Raw genomic sequence first — 13020 nt, 5'->3', positions numbered from 1 at the left:
AATTGGACTCATTTTATTCCACACGCTGCCACCGGAGTGGTATACAGCGTACAGCGCGACACTAAACCACGTTTAAACAATCTGTGTCCTAAGCGTTCGATTTGTCACCGTCACAATCCTGGTGTTCGTGACGGCGATAGGGCCGCGGCTGCTGATTGGTCCATGGCAGGTGGCGTCACGTGCCTCTATCTCGCACACAATCATTAACATGGCGTCTGTTTGATACAAAAAAACACGTACACACTATCTATCGACGGACAAACACGCATTACAGAACGTTTGGCTATCGCTTAACACGTAGCAGGCTTTCGCGACCAATATCATCCATAGAGTTGTTTTTTTGTGGTTAGATCGCACGTTCTGTGTACCTGACAACCCTTACGAGTTGGCTGTCTCGGGTGGTGGCGGGTTTAACGACACATTTTAATATTTACGCGATCTAACTAAAAAAAATCTTATGGGCTATCGCTGTTAGCGAGCATCTATCATTAAGGCCAACAGGGTGGCAGTGTGGCCAGACCCACGCCCGGCCGCCTTTGTCTCCCCCACTACCTGGCGATTATACTACACGTGGCACAGGGCACTCACTTAAGGCTGAGTCGACCTGCCTACTTACCTGCCGATGAGGAGGTGCAGAACCCATTGGGATGTCTCCGCCGGTGATGTTGGCCGTGAGCTGTAATCGTGCCGAGGTCGTCCGGGTTCTAATCGCAGTGCTACGTAACCAACCGCCGCTCTCCACACACAGCACGGGTCACGTGAAAGCTAAACTCGGTGACGTCACAAATCAGACAAAATGGACGCTCACTGCACGTGTGTGCGTAGTGGCGTAGTGACGACATTATCAGCTCAATATTTGATGTTTCTCTCGCGGTTGCCCCCGGGCTATGCTATACCGTGGCTCCGCTTGCCCTAACCACATCGTCGTTGCGCTCACGGTCTCGAACATTTAACGCTGTAGCTGCGCTCCGACGTGTCTAATGAAACGTATCCCATAAACAAAGTTCTGCATCGAACGTTCAATTTTTACTCACGTTACTCTCACTCGACAGCAAATTGTTTTCAAAAGAAAAATTTTTCGCAAAGAAAAAACGTAAATCGCTTTTTTTAATAATTGTCGTCTTATTTTACACTGACGTCGAAAACAAATCTCACGGTGGTTGCCAAGGGGGCCCCGACTAGTAGCTTTGGCCACCATGGGTGAGGGCCCAGGCACCTCCTGCCCCCCCCCTAGTTTACTACGCTAGTTATGCTAGTTCACACTAGTTATGCTAGTTGCGCTAGTTACCGCTAATCGGTGTGCGTCGAGAGCTGGCGAATATTGCATTCACGTCGCACTGCGGGGGGCAGGCGAATTCGCTCCGTTCGCTGACGAATCGATGTTGTCAGCACTCCCTCTTCGTAGAGTGTTTCTATTCGCGAGACTTTGTGAGGTGACATTTCACGGTAGAATTATGATTCTCAATCTGCTCTCCTTTTGCGAGTTAAACTGATCAGCCGTCCTCTTCGTCATTTGTGCGCGGGTCCAAAAATTGTGAACGTTTCGATTTTTCTGAAAATAATTGTAGAGTTCGTAAGGAAATCGACTAATATATACAAAGACAAAGATCCCCCGTATAGCCTTAACAGACTGTTGGGGCAAGTGCTGTTAGCGAGAAGCACCGAGAAAGGCCGGCACGGCAGACGAGGGGGTGGATGGCCAGAACCACGCCCAGCCGCCTTTGTCTCCCGAGTGGCGATGTATACACACCGCACCAGGTACTCATTTTAGGCTGAGTCGACCTATAGGATGCCCAGGACCGGTTCAGACCATCGTCACTGGTGTTGGCCGGAAACGGGAATCGAACTCGGGTCGCCAGGTTCGTAGCGCAGCGCGCTAATCACTACACTATCGCTCCCCACTAATATATACACACACACGTGTAACCACTACACTATCGCTCCCCACTAATATATATATACACACATGTGTACTGTCCGTGTGTGTGTGTGTAGCCAACCGTACTAATCGGAGGTGCGGGGGAAGGACAACAAGCTAAACACAAAAGGCAGTGTCTAAATAAACGTTTCCAATCCAGATGATTAAAAAATGCGTAGCTCCATTGGCTTCCTGATATCGGAAAGAAGAGCGTTCCAGACGGGCCACAGAAGCGCATCCGAATGCACGCGATGCAGTGCGCGAGTCGATGGCTAGACATACATACCCTGTCACTCTCGTGGTAGTGCCTTACGCCACTGAATTTTTATCCTTCCAAAGCCAGCCTCGAGCAGCGTTCGAGAAACTATTGAGCGAGAAAATTGATGATTTGTAAACGAGCCAGAGGTTCTGTGTGATTACAGAGTGTCAGTCGTTGCCGATAACATCTGCCAGTTCGCCAGCATCGATTCAGTTCACCAGCGGTGGCTAGGAGATGTTAACTACCTCGCCTGGTCTACAGGAGGTCGTGGGTTCAATCCCGACCCTGACGCCTGCTGCTGTATTTTTGGAGTTTGCGTGTCTCTCTCTCATCATCATCACGGTGGCTAGGAGATGTTAACTACCTCGCCTGGTATACAGGAGGTCGTGGGTTCAATCCCGACCCTGACGTCTGCTGCTGTATATTTGGAGTTTGCGTGTCTCTCTCTCCGTGGTCGCGTGGATTTTCTCCGGCTCCTCCGGTTTAGAATCACGCGTTTGGAGTATTTGAGCGCCTATGAATGTCCACGTGATGACAAGCCACTTCGTTGAGCTATCATTTTGGATAGCCGGGGTCGCTTCCGATAAAAAAAACAGAGCTAAGTAGCTCCGTGAGGCAGAGGTCGCAAACGGGTTTTGATTCCGTACCCGTACCCGGCCGCACCAGGGTCGCAAACGGGTAGCCGTACGGGTATCGGGTACCTGATTGCGACCTCTGGGATGAAGCCATGTTGCAGGCGCGGGTGGGTTGATTCTAGGAACTTGAATTGTGAGAAGAGACAAGACGTTGGGAAATGAGTGACAAACGGTGACTCACCAGTGACTCACGGTCTACCCGTACCCGTACCCGGCCGCACCAGGGTCGCAAGCGGGTACCCGGGTATCGGGTAGGGTACGGGTATCGGGTACCCGGTTGCTACCTCTGCGGTGGGGCCTCACCTGGTAAAATAAACAAATGAAATGTGTTGTAATAGTTTGAGATCGGTGACAACCTCGTTACCAATAGTGCTGGTCAAGAAAAAAAAAAATAAATTTCTGGCCTAGACTAATTCCAGGGTGCCGATTCCAAATCTGATCTCAGATTTGCTCTATCACATCTCATTTTTATGCTATCGGCATACCCCATTTTCATTGATTTTACCCGAAATTAACTCTGTCACTTATGATTGCAAGTTGTTGCGAGTCAGTGACTGCTTTAGTGTTAAACCATGGTGCTGTTTTTTTAGGATAGTGTGTTTTTAATATCATTTGATGTAGATATCCACATTTATTTAATATTTTTCTTCTGCAGTTTTTATTGAAAATGCAATATTTGATATCTCAAAAACCTGATGTGATAGACAAAAACTGACGCCAGATTTGGAATCAGCACCCCAAAATTACCTTAAGAACCGTTGGAATACCTTATGCCAGACAAAGTGTGTTAACCAGTGTAGTACAAGCGAGCCAGCGGATGGGGGCGCTCACAACTCGCCTTGCAACGTCCATTGAACGTTGCCAGGCGAACGTCTCCGTTCCCCTCCCTCTCTGCTCGATCATGTTGCGTGTTGGGTGCACACGGTGGTCCAAATCAGTCAGCATTCTCACAAAGAGAGAGAGAGAGAAACAAAAATTACAAGCAAATTATTACGTATTCCTCCTGTGTCGTATGGCGTTTGGAAGGGGGGAAACCCAAAAGCATCAGCAGCCTACAATTTGTATTTTTTTGTATTTAATGTTTAGACATTCCACGGCAGTATTGCTGAGTGAAGTAGTCCTCTGTTTCAATCGCCCTGCGCGGCACTTGCAAGATATACTGTTCACGTGGACTGTCCAAATGTGGACACATCGGTGAGCTCCTACCGACTTGGCGAGGCTGCGTTGGCTGGGCCATGTAGCCCGCATGCCCAGCCACCGCATGACTAAACAGCTTCTGTTCCTGGCGGGATAGAGGGGGCTAAACGGGCACGGGCTAGAGAAGAGATGGAGTGATGTGGTACAGGAGGATGTTGAGCTGAGTGGACTTGCCGATGACTGGTACCAGCGGTGTCAAGATCGGCCTCTGTGGAGGAGGCTCGTGAAGGACGCTACTGGGCAGTTGGAGGCAGTCGCCCTCCAGCAACAACGGAGGGCGGAGGAGCGACGCTCACAACAACGAGCGGAGCGCCGGGCAGATAAAATATAGCAAGTTGGCACAGAAGGGGGCACAGGTGGTAACATCTGCCAGTTATCTTAGTTAACCCATGGCACTGGGGTCTGTTCCGTGATCTCTTGTCAACAATACACGTGGCCTCAAAGTGCACCTAGCCTGGCACAAGCGTCGTGGTGACATCATCGCCACTTAGTGGCGTATGGTGGCTTTTGTTGTTATACTGTACGTAACAAAGTCAAAGATCTCCCGTATAGCCTTAACTGACTTTAGGGGCAAGTGCTCTCAGCGAGAAAACGTATGAAGGCCGGCACGGCACACACACACGCGATGGCTAAGCACCTCACCCGGCCGCCTTTGTCTTCCCAGTCCTTTGTGATTAAACATCAGGTACTTATTTAAGGCTGAGTCGACCTAGAGGAGCCCCAGGACCGGTTCAAATATTCGCCACTGTTGCTGATCGAGAGCGGGAATTAAACTCGGGAGCCCGGGTTCGTTACGAAGTGCGCTAACCACTGCGCCACCGCTCCCCTCTGTATGTGTACATTATGTATTTATGCATACAAACGTAAGGAGATGCACGTAAACATGGGCACATTAGGTACCGATATACATAGACGTATATAAATACAAATATAACACGAACATATGAATACCGTTGCTACGTACCGATGATAAAATATTTACGTGTATATATATGCAGGCATTCCGAGATAGATTGACTATAACGCAGCCTAGGCGCATCACACAATCATCCATAAATCATCTTTCGACATGTGCACGTTCTTTACACGATTCATCGTGAGCGGCCCTTCGAGGCGAATGGCATTCACCGATCAAACGGGAGCAGATTTTCCTCCCGAGTCAAATCGACGCGATCGTTTTGAATCCGACTCGCGCTGTTACTGATGCTGATGAGAAACTGAATGTCTAAGCCGGTCCCTACCCGCGTGGCTGATGAGATGTGTAAAATGTACGTTTGTTTTTTTGTTTACGCGGAGGGACAGCGATTGGGTGCGGTGGAGATATACACACAGCGTCGGCTTATCTACTCGGCTCCAGTCTCGATAATCTGCAAGGCAATGGGCGTGGGGGGACTGCGTGTGCACGCGTCTCGCGCTCAGACGATCTACGCACGCATTGCACGACAGAGCTGAACGCCATCGAGAGAGTGTGTGTGTGTGTTGTGTGTGTTGTCTGTGTGTGTGTTATGTGTTGTCTGTGTGTGTGAAGTGTGTGTGTTATGTGTGTGTGTGTTGTCTGTGTGTGTGTTATGTGTTATCTGAGGGTGTGTATTGTCTGTGTGTGTTATGTGTGTGTGTGTGTTGTCTGTGTATGTTATGTGTGTGTGTTATATGTGTGTGTGTTATGTGTTGTCTGTATATGTGTTGTCTGTGTGTGTGTTATGTGTGTGTTGTGTGTGTTATGTGTGTGTTGTCTGTGCGTGTGTTATGTGTGTGTTGTGTGTGTTATGTGTGTGCGTGTTGTCTGTGTGTGTTATGTGTGTTATGTGTGTGTGTATTATGTGTTATCTGTGGGTGTGTATTGTCTGTGTGTGTTATGTGTGTGTGTATTGTCTGTGTGTGTTATGTGTGTGTGTGTTATATGTGTGTGTGTGTTATGTGTTGTCTGTATATGTGTTGTCTGTGTGTGTGTTATGTGTGTGTTGTGTGCGTTATGTGTGTGTTGTCTGTGCGTGTGTTATGTGTGTGTGTTGTCTGTGTGTGTGTTATGTGTGTTGTGTGTGTTGTCTCTGTGTATGTTATGTGTGTTATGTATGTGTTATGTGTGTGCGTGTTGTGTGTGTGTTATGTGTGTGTGTTATGTGTGTTATGTGTGTGGTGTGTGTGTATGTGTTATGTGTGTGTTATGTGTTAGGTGTGTGTATGTATGTATGTGTTATGTGTGTGTGTTATGTGTTATGTGTGTGTTATGTGTGTATGTGTATGTATGTGTGTGTCTGTTTGTGTGTTTGGTGGAGCGGTGGCGCATCGGTTGGCGCACTGCGCTACCGAGTCCGCGTTCGATTGCCGCTCGTGACCCAACATCAGCGGCCAATATTCGAATAGGTCCTGGACCTCCACTAGGTCGACTCAGCCTAAAATGAGTACCTGGTGCGGTGTGTAAACAACGCCACTCGGGAGACAAAGGCGGCCGGGCGTGTTGTTGGCCACCCACCCCCCTCGTGTGCCGTGTCGGCATCCATTGGTACAGCACTTGCCCCGACAGTCTGTTCAGGCTATACAGGGGGAGCTTTATATTTGTCTAGATGTGTACCTCCATATTTGGTGCAGGGTGTGTGTGTGTGTAAATATGTGTCCTTGTGTGTGCATACGTGTGTGTGTGTGTGTTCGATAGTGGGGAGCGGTGGCACAGCGGTTAGCGCGCTGCGCTATGAACCCAGCGACACGGGTTCGATTCCCGCTCACGGCCAACACCAGTGACGATTATCTAAAACGGTCCCGGGCCTCCCCTAGGTCGACTCAACCTCAAATGAGTACCTGGTGCGGTGTGTAAACATTGCCACTAGGGAGACAAAGGCGGTCGGGCGTGGTGCTGGCCACCCACCCCCTCGTGTGCCGTTCCGGCCTTCATAGGTGCTCGCTAACAGCACTTGCCCCTACAGTCTGTTAAGGCTATACGGGGGATCTTTGTGTGTTCCATACACCGCACGCACGTGTGTTTGTGTACAGTTTATATATTGTGTAGGTCGACTCAGCCTCAAATGCGTACCTGGTTGCGACGTGTAAACATCGCCACGAGGGAAACAAAGGCGGTCGGGCGTGGTGCTGGCCTTTCTTCATAGGTGCTCGCTTACAGCACTTGCCCCGACAGTCCGTAACAGGCTATACGGGCGATCTTTGTATGTGCTGCTTGTGTTGTATATGTATATGTGTGTATATCTATGCTCTATTGCATACGCATCGTACACAATGATCATACTTATTTCGCTGCAAAGACAAAGATAACCGGTATAGCCTTTAGCGGACTGTTGGGGCAAGTGCTGTTAGCGAGTCGGCCCTATGAAGGCCGCCACGATGGGGTTATGTGGGTGACCAGCACCACGCCCGGCCGCCTTTGTCACCCAATTGCTGGTGGTTACGACAAACCACTAAAAACCGATCTATTTTTATATTTTAGCAGCTAACCCCCCCACCGATCTATTCAGCTCTTTGTCAGAAGCGGCCTGGCAATCACAACTGATAGCTCAACGGAGTGAGCTTATCATCATTATCATCATCGTGTGGAAATGTATAGCAGCCAAAATCACTCTCAACGCGTGATGATGTTGATGCTAAACGTGGCGGGGGGGGGGGGGGAACCCGGAGGACCCGGAGAAAAATCCACGCGACCACGGGGAGAGAGACACGCAAACTCCACATACACTGCATTAGGCATCGTGAGGGGCTGGATCGAGCCCACGACCTCCTGTATACCAGGCGAGGTAATGCATTTAAGGCTGAGTCGACCTAGGGAGAATCACATGACCGGTTCAGATAATCGTCGGCGATGTTGGCCATGAACCGGACCCGAACTCGGGTGGGCGGGTTCGTAGCGCAGTGAGTTACCCCCCCCACACACACACACAGCACGGTTTACTACGTACGGTGCGAAAGAAGTCCAACAGACACACGCATAACACAGGGCAGTGTGAATTACAACTACCGTAATGTCTGCATTATAAGACGCACTCGATGTTTTTGTTACCCACAAATGCATGACAATACGCTGCGTGAATGGATTGACACGTGTATTCAATCGCCACCAACGTGTTACGGATGACCATGTTCTAAATGTATATTTTTTAGAAGCGCACGCCGTGTCACTCGCGAATTCACGCTGGATGAATGCCCCTCCCCAAGCTGACAATTGGCACTCGCAGAGCTGGTGAAGTGTTGTTCCCAACACACGATGTCCGTACGAATCGCACTGCCCCCGCACATGCCGCTGTGCTTTCACAAACGTCGCCGGTACCTCTTGCAATCTCTCATTTACTTGATACAGCTGTCGTGGCTGTGACGGTTCCACCTGAAGACGGAAGCTTGTGTTGCCTCCGAAACGTCGTGATTTTTATTTTACTTTTATTCATTTTAATGTTTTACATACGTGACTTTACCGAAAAAACCTAAGAATACGCCGCCGCATACTGTCTCTCTCTCTCTCCTGGTCGTGTGTTACCGTATTCTCCTGGATCACAAGACGCTCTCGCATGCCGCGGATTTGAATGCGCGGTGCGTCTCGTGATCTGCGTGTCTAGATGCCTACCTGGGGGAGCGGTGGTGCAGCGGTTAGCGCGCTTGCTACGCTGCAAACCCAGCCACGCGGGTTCGATTCGAGCTCACGGCCAACACCAGTGACGATTGTCTGAATTGGTCTTGAGCCTCCACTAGGTCGACTCGGCCTCAAATAAGTACCTGGTGCGGTGTGGTGCTGGCCACCCACCCCTCGTGTCGGCACCCACGTGAGCTCGCTAACTGCACTTGCCCCAACAGTCTGTTCAGACTATACGGGGGAGTTTTACCTTTGTCTAGATGTGTACCGCTATAGCAGCATTGACATCGGGGACGCGTTTTGTTTCTCGCACAGCCCTTTGACTCCCGGTCCGTTGCTGGATGATGCACGTACCGTGAATGCAATAACGTCCATCCCTCTAGGCGATCCACTGCTGGATGGATGAAGGTTCAATTCCCCTCGCCTCATTGTTGACCACAGCGCTGGACACAGCAGAGTAAGACGAACAAAACTAATTGGAAGAAAATAAAGAAACGAGATGATGATGATGATGATAATAATAACACAATAATTCCTAATAATCATAATAACCGACACGTTCTCTCACAAGGCCCTGTTTTTTTTTGTATTTTTTTATCCGCCACTTGTAATAGCGGCTTATGCCCCTCTAAAGGGCCACTTGTAGAATACAATGGAGGCAATGAACACGCCACAATTACCTTGCTGACAGATGCGCGGTAGACTTTGAGCTACCACCCACACGCCTTGCCACCCACACTCCCCTCCACCCACACTCCCCTCCACCCACACTCCCCCTCACCCACACTCCCCTCCCCCCACGCTCCCCCCCACCCACGCTCCCCTCCACCCACACCCCCCCCACCCACGCTCCCCCCCACCCACACTCCACTCCACCCACACTCCCCCCCACCCACACTCCACTCCCCCCACACTCCCCCCCACCCACACTACTTCCCGCCCACACTCTACCCACACTCCCCTCCCCCCACGCTCCCCCCCACCCACGCTCCCCTCCACCCACACCCCCCCCACCCACGCTCCCCCCCCACCCACACTCCACTCCACCCACACTCCCCCCCACCCACGCTCCCCCTCCCCCCACACTCCCCCCCACCCACACTACTTCCCGCCCACACTCTACCCACGCTCCCCTCCACCCACACTCCCCCCCACCCACACTCCCCCCCACCCACACTCCCCCCCACCCACACTCTACCCACGCTCCCCTCCACCCACGCTCCACCCCACCCACACTCCCCTCCCCCCACACTCCCCCCCACCCACCTGAATCATGGGCCATCCACGGCTGGCTCAGTGCATCCCCCCACCCCCCCAAGCCCGCCGGGCCGCCGCTACCATTTCACGATCCCGAGATTGTATTACTAATCATCGTCATCATCGATTTTCATCATCAATCTTCATCGATTATCATCAATCATAGTCATCATCCACCGAGCGAGCATCTTGCACGTGGGTTGATTCAGCACTCCACCTCCTTCACCACCTCCAACACCTGCTCCACCACCTGCTCCACCACCTCCTCCACCTTCTCCTCCACCAACTCCACCAACTCCACCACCTGCACCACCACCTCCTCCTCCACCTCCTCCACCACCACCTCCACCACCTCCTCCACCTTCTCCTCCACCAACTCCACCAACTCCACCACCTCCACCACCACCTCCACCACCTCCTCCACCACCACATCCACCACCTCCTTCACCTCCTCCTCCACCACCTCCTCCACCACCACCTTCACCACCTCCTCCAACTTCTCCTCCACCACCTCCTCCACCACCTCCACCACCTCCACCACCACCTCCTCCACCACCTCATCCACCACCACCTCCACCACCTCCTTCACCTCCTCCTCCACCACCTCCTCCTCCACCTCCTCCACCACCACCTTCACCACCTCCTCCAACTTCTCCACCACCACCTCCTCCTTCACCTCCACCTCCACCACCTCCTCCTCAACGTCAGTGGACGGCCAATGACTTCGCCTTCCATATCCTTGGCTGCCACCCCAGCGAAATTCTGGATCATCGGCCAGGAATCGATGTCAGTCATTCCCACGCGCGTGCTCTCTTATCCACGCGATCCGATACCCGTTTAACACGTGTCCGCTTTCGCGACCAACACGTCTCATCATCATCATCATCATCATTATCAATTTCGCGACCATATTCTCAGGTTAACGTGATCCATTGTAACTTATAGGACTACCATAACCCTCCCTCTGGCCTTTGCAGCTGATAGGCTCACAGTGATGAGGTCACCTTTACTCCTCTATTTGAGACCGGAAACGGGAGGACGACTTGGTCACTCTTCTGGCTATCGCCTGACGAAGCTGGTTGTCGTTGTTGTTGTTGTCGTTGTTGTTGTTGTTGTTGTCGTCACCAGCGACACGTGGCGGTGCTCACAACCGGTGCGCTGAAGTCGTAACTCACTGGCACGTTCTGTTTACGCGACGAACTTGACTCCAGTAATTGGCTGTGTCGGGTGGTGGCGGGTTCAACGACACAGTTTTATTGAGGCGATCAAACCCAAAACAGCAACGGCGTCATTATGGATCCCACGCACGCGTCTCCCCCCAACGCTTCTGCGCGCACCGCCTTTAAGGGGGTTTCTGGGCATCCCACGATCTCAATGTCAAGGACTGTCTCTGGACAAAGACAAAAACGAGCACCCCACAATTCGCGTTGTGCGATGTTGCGGTGATGTGGATGAACGTGTCCCGCCGAGGGAATGTGGAATTCCCGCGCCTGATGTTATTTTTTCTGCTGTTATATATATTTAAGATGGATTTAACAGTGAAGTCGCGACCCTGAATTACGACAAATATTATAAATCGTTAATACAATAAATTATTAATAATAGAAGTTATTATTTTGAGACGTTTTTTTATTTTAGTAAAGGAGCGGTGGCGCAGCGGTTAGCTCGCCTCCGCGGCCACGGCTAACGGCAGTGGCGAGTGATAGTCGAACCAATTGCCGGGGTTACACCCCCTTCACCCGACAAACACGCACCCGCGTGGTGAAGTATGGTCAAACAACGCTCACGATCGACACGGCGTGGGAGGAGAGGAGGCCTTCATCCAGCAGTAGATAGATCAACGCGACACGAGCGCTGTCGGGCACAGCATTCAGCGCAGCGTGTACGTTACGTTCATGAATGTACGGCACTACATATGTATACGTATGGGGAGCGGTGGCGCAATGGTTAGCGCGCCACGCTACGGACCCGACGACCCAGAGTTCCACTCCCGCTCACGGCCATCAACACCAGCGGTAGCGATTGTCTGAACCGGTCCTGGGTTTCCCCCTATGTCCACTCAGCCTCAAACGAGTACCTGGTGCGATGTGTGTGAACATCGCCACCGGGGAGACAAAGGCGGCCGAGCGTGCTGCTGGCCACCCACCCCCTCGTAGGTGCTGCTCGTTGACAGCACTTGCCCCAAACGTCTATCAAGGCTACACGGGGGGTCTTTGCCTTTGCTGTATGTTTCTGGGAGAGCGTCTATGTGCGTGCGATCTGTGTGCATGTGCATGTGTTTGTATATACCTGTGTGGATCTGCTGTGTGTACACACACACACACAGACAAATACAAATAACCCCCGTCTAGCCTCAAAACTGTCGGGTTAAGTGCTGTTAGCACGGCACACGAGGGGTGGGTGGCCTCCAACCACGCCCGACCGCCTTTGTCTCCCCTGGGTAGCGATGTTTACACACCGCGCCAGGTACACATTTGAGGCTGAGTCGACCTCGTGGGAGGCGCAGGATCGGTTCGGATAATCGTCGCCGGTGTTGGCCGTGAGCGGGAATCGAACTCGCGAAACGCCGGCTTCGTAGCTGCAGCGTAGCGCTCACCGCTACCACTCCCGCTCAGTATACACACAGAGACACACATAGACACACACACAGAGACACACACAGAGACACACAGAGACACACACAGAGACACACACAGAGACATACACACACAGAGACACACACAGAGAGACACACAGAGACACACACACACAGACACACACAGAGACACACAGACACATACAGAGACACACACACAGAGACACACACACACAGAGATACACACACTCACAGAGACACACAGACACACACAGAGACACACACACACAGACACACACACATAGACACAAACACAGAGACACACACACAGAGCCGCACACAGAGACACACACACACAGAGACACACAGACACACAGAGAAACACACAGACACACACAGAGCCGAACACAGAGACACACACAGAGAGACACACAGACACACACAGAGAGACACACACAGAGACACACACACATAGACACACACACAGAGACACACACAGACACACACACAGAGACACACACACAGAGACACACACACAGAGACACGCACACAGAGACACACACACAGAGACACACACACAGAGACACACACAGAGAGACACACAGACACACA

Source organism: Lethenteron reissneri, chromosome 54 (assembly GCF_015708825.2).
Source record: "Lethenteron reissneri isolate LAM-NWPU_2019-01 chromosome 54, ASM1570882v1, whole genome shotgun sequence".
Lineage (NCBI taxonomy): Eukaryota > Metazoa > Chordata > Hyperoartia > Petromyzontiformes > Petromyzontidae > Lethenteron > Lethenteron reissneri.
This window is presented reverse-complemented; position numbering follows the sequence as displayed.